The sequence below is a fragment of the Chrysochloris asiatica genome, unplaced genomic scaffold (assembly GCF_000296735.1).
Source record: "Chrysochloris asiatica unplaced genomic scaffold, ChrAsi1.0 scaffold00003, whole genome shotgun sequence".
In the NCBI taxonomy this organism is placed as follows: Eukaryota; Metazoa; Chordata; class Mammalia; order Afrosoricida; family Chrysochloridae; genus Chrysochloris; species Chrysochloris asiatica.
Genome location: NW_006408521.1, coordinates 24340448 through 24345580, shown reverse-complemented (window position 1 = coordinate 24345580; position 5133 = coordinate 24340448). Strand labels below are relative to the sequence as shown.

Sequence of the window (5133 nt, the reverse complement as noted above, 5' to 3'; positions counted from 1 at the left end):
TTGGTCATTTTGAATCTGACAACCACATGGTTTACTATGCAGGGAATGACAAATTGAAAAGGAATGGTGTTGCATTGTCAAAAAGAATATATCCAGATCAGTTGTGAGGTACAACGCTGTCTGTGATAGGATACTATCCATGCGCCTACAGGAAAGCCCAGTTAATACCACTATTATTCAAATTTATGCACCAACCTCTAAAGCCAGTAAGGATGAAACCAACTTCTTCAGTCTGAAATAGATCAAACATGCAATCATTACTGCTCATTACAATAATGCTATTAAGTTTTAGTTTATACATGGCAAAGAGAAAATGAGATGCTAAAGGAGCCCTGGACTCCTGGTGTGGTGCTAGAGGATCAGTACTGGATAGCAAACCACAAGGTCAGCAGCTCAAACCCACCAGCCACTCCTCGGAAACCCTATACAGGGCCAATATGAAAACTAACTCAAAGGCACTGAACAACAACCAAGGAGTCCTGGAAGCTCAGGAGTTAAACACTTGTGTGCTAACTGTTGTCAGTTTAAGCCCAGCAGCCACTCCACAGGAGAAAGAGTGGCAGTCAGTTTCTGTGAAGACTACAGCCTTGGAAACCCTACGGTGCAGTTTCTACTCAGTCCTACAGGCCATAGCACTTATGGTGAAGTAAATGGTTCACAGACTCAGCTAAAGACCAAAAGATTAGAAGTTCTAGGACATCTAGAGCCACCTCAAAGCCAGGCTTGGCGATCTACTTCTGCAAAGGAGCTTTGCACTCGCTAAGGAACACAGTTCTACTCTTAACACACATGGAGTTGCCATGAATCAGAATTGCCTCTTCAGCAACTGGTTTATTAGTTGCACGTAACAAAGAAATGCCCATGTAAATTCAAATACACAGAGGTAACTTTTCACCACATACTTTTCAAAGGAAGCAGTGAGAAGAGGAAAAGAAGAGCTAACAAGTTCTGTCTAGTCTCGTCTAAATCTCTAAATTGCCATGTGATCCAGATGTCTACTCTCATGATATAGACTATTTTCTTTCTCAGCCTATGTCTATCCCATGGCCCTAATCGAGTGTCCCCAATGACCTTTTGTTGATTTTCTCTTTTGATGCATTTAAAGAACACTTTTCATGCTGGCTTAGAATTAAGCCTCACCATCTCCCTCCAATTTTCTGGACTCATATAATTCATAATACCTAACATGCCATTCTTCATGGACTGTCTACCTTTCCACTTGTGGAAGAATAAGACTTCAACATTTAGCTATGTAAGGATTTTTCCACAATAACTAATTTTAAAATAAAGAATTACTAAGGTATGTTTAAGGTATGGAGTCCTGGTGTGACACTGTGGGTTAATGCGCCAGACTGCAAAGCTGTTTGAACTGCAGGGTCGGTGGTTCAAATTCACCAGTTGCTCCTTGGTAATGCTATATAGGGTCGCTAAAGGTCAGAATCAACTGGATGGCGTTCAACAACAATAAAGGTATGTTTCTTTGCATAAGATATAACAGACATAGTGTTGTTGTTGTTGTTGTTGTTAAGTGCCGTAGAGTCGGTTCAGACATAGTGTATGTACCTTGATTTCTTTTAGCATTTGATCAAATGCATCAAGGTGACCTTCTGGATAAGATGGTAAAATATGGACACTTAATAAAATTGGTGTCCTAGTGTGGTGCTATGGGATAAAGCACAGGGCCACAAGGTCAGTTAGAACCACAAGGTCAGTGGTTCAAACTCACCAGCCACTCCTTAGAAAACCTGTACAGGGTTATTGAGTAGAAACCAACTCAATGGTACCTAACAACAGTACAATTAGAAGACAGAGTCACAACTAATCAAATGATAAAAAGCACTGATAATAGACAGAAGTTAATTCAGAAGGGGTTTATTTAATGGGCACTTTTGTCTCCACAGTCATTTGAAATTCAGCATTTTAATAATTTGTATGCAGACAATAAATACTGAGTACTTACCAAACTTTCACAGAACACAAAACTGGTATGATTAATAAATTTCAAAAATTATAAAAGGATAATTCAATATCATTTCTACAGTCTGGAATGCCGTACTGAAAGCAATACAAAATGTAAAGCTTGCTTTAGGGTTTAAAAAACAAAACAAAACCAGAACTTAACTAGTGTACTATTTATACACACACAAAAAAAATCTAAAGCCTTTTATTTCATCCATGATATCAATAAAAAACAAAGAGCAGTGATGTGAATGCTTACAAAGTTTTAGGTGCAGATTCTAGAAAACACACAATGTTTTCGGCTAAAGGGACTAAAAGTATACTTTGCACCAAAAGAAGTCTGACTAGAAATATTAGCTAACTTTATGCCGCAAGTTCTCTAAAAGAGAGAAAGTTTCTGCATTTTCAGAGAAGAATCAATTGGAAGAAATTAAAGGAAAACAAAGTTTAAATCAATGTAAGAACAAACTCTATTGTACAGCTTTTAAACACTATCCTCAGATAATGAACTCCATGTGCGACTAGAGAAGGAATATCTAGCAGTATAGCTGGCTGGTCTGGATTAATTTTTAAGAGTGCATCCAATCCTAAATTCTATGATTCTATTTCTAATCAGCAACACATATATAAAGATTTCAGATTATATATTCCTAAATAATGCTGTATGGTTGACTTTTAAAACTCAACCTGTTTTTTTCCTTAGTTAATGAGCATGTTGTCATAATACTATTTCTTAAAATCAAATAACAGTGTAGTAAATGTATGATTATTTATTTCGTACCAATACAGTGAATTCAATTGTACCTTGACCAGAGATGGTAAATTTATCAACCATTTAAATGTAGTTTGCACATGAGTATCAACTGATTATTTTCATTTAGATCAATGCTGTCAGTGATGTGAGTTCTGCTAAACTGGACCGCTGTGGTGGTGGTGTGCCGTTGAGTTCATTCCTACCCATAGCATGTCTGCATAGGCTTCCCAAGACCAAGTGGTGGGGTTTCAACTGCTGACCTTGTAGTTACCAGTCCTGTGCTTATGCTACAGTGCCACATCAAGGCTCAAATTGGGTAGTAGTAATTATAAGGTATTGGAACAATATTTCATTTTTGTGTGTGTTATTCACAATGTAATGGCCGAAGATTTTAAGTTGCATTGTAACATTTTTCTCTATCACTTGAAGTATAAACCAATCAGTAAACAATAAATTTAGCCCTGATTTATGGCATTTGCCAATTTCTGTGTTGTAAACATCTCACTGTGGCTGATTTCAAGCTACCAACATTATGTCACTGAACACCAAGTAGAAGAAAGAATGCATAGTAGTAAACTGCTATATATTTCAATCATGTTGCTGTTGTTATTGTTATGTGCCATGGAGTTCTGGCTCACAGTGACCCAGTACAGAGTTTCCAAGGAGCAGCTGGTGGGTTTGAACCATCAACTTTGTGGTTAGCAGTCCAGTGCTGATCCTACAGCGCCACGTCAGTTGCTATCCAATCAGCTCCAACTCCTGGCAACCTATGTATAATAGAATGAAATGTCTAGTCTTGTGGTGCTTTCATGATCATTGGTATGTTTGAGCCCATTATGTATTAGATACAATAATTGTTTAAGTACAATAAATGTAAATAACCTCAGAGCATAGATAAATGTAGTAAAATAATTAGGAAGTAATGAGTTTTGAGTATTTATTATCTTTGTTTTAAATGTCACTAATTTTGTAGCAAGTTTATGTAATTTAACTATTAAAGCTGTGTTTAACAATCAGTTTCAGCATCCCTAAAATTTTAACAATCAGCCCTCAGGTCAGTAGGACCCATTCCAATACACCAATGGCTCTGACCTTTCTTTCAAAATAATACAAGCACAAGGAAGAAGGAGCACCTCCAGTTTGTGGACTTTCGAAACACTTAAAACCTTGCTGTATTTTTATGATTCTGTCTTTGCAACTGTAGCACAAAAGGCCTTTAAAAGTTGGCAGAAGGAGTGCCTGTCACATACAATCTTTCAAAAGTTATCAAGTATCAACCCAATTAAAAATTGTGTACAGAACATGGACACTACACCAAGGAAGACATTTGGGCAGCCAACAAACATGGAAGAAATGTTCACCATCATTAACCATTACAGAAATGTAAATCAAAACAACATGAGATATCATCTCACACCAGCAATAACAGTGAAGTTCAAAAAAGCAAAGAATAATAAATGCTGGCAAGGACGTGGAGAGACTGGGACCCTTTTACATTTCTGGTGGAAATGTAAAATGGTTCAACCACTCTGGAAAACAGTATGGCCTCAGAAAGTTGGAAATAGAAATACCTTATGATCCAGCAATTCCTCTAGTTGGTATATATCCACAAGAAATATGATCCAGAACATGAGTAGATAGATATATGCACACCAATGCTTACAGCAGCACTATTTACAATAGCAAAAAGTTAGAGACAGTCAAAGTGCCCATCAATGAAAGAATGGATAAACAAACTTTGGTACATAAACACAATGGAACATTATGCTACCATGAATAAAAATAGGAAGCTGCAAACCATCACATAACATGGATGAACCTTGAAGACATTATGCTGAATAAAATTAGTCAGTCACGAAAGGACAAATATTGCATAAGACCATTGCTGTAAAAGTTTAAGAGAATATACCCATAACTAAAAGGAAAAAAAAAAAATTGTTGGTTACCAGGGGTGGGATGTAGAGCACAGGTTAGGGGATATACACATCATAGTTCTGGTGTTGGGGAGAGCAATACATAACAAGGGGGAGGGAGATGGAAGAACAAGGTAGATAGGGGAACACTTGGTTTTGCATGAGATAAATGGGACAGGTAAACGGTGATGTAGGCTCATCACAACAGGGCTCTGTGATACAGGGATCGAGACATAGTCTGAATGGGTAAAAGAAGGGAAACAATGATAAGATACTTGGCTGTCTTACAAATAGTGGTTTCACTAACCTACTATTGTATTCTTATCAATGGAGAAAAGATTGAAGTTGTCAAGGACTTCATTCTTCTTGGATCAACTACCAACACTCAAGGAAGCAGCAGGCAAGAGATAGACGACGTATTGCATTGGGCAAATCTGCTGCACAGGAACTTTTTAAAGTATTGAAGAGCAGAGATGTCAGCTTGAGGACTAAGGTGCGCCTGACCCA

General features: G+C 37.5%; 1 protein-coding gene across 2 annotated transcripts in view; it reads right to left on the bottom strand.

Moving 5' to 3' along the window:
* Positions 1-5133, bottom strand: part of R3HCC1L (R3H domain and coiled-coil containing 1-like) — a 47136-nt gene that overhangs the window by 37629 nt on the left and 4374 nt on the right. The window lies entirely within an intron of this gene.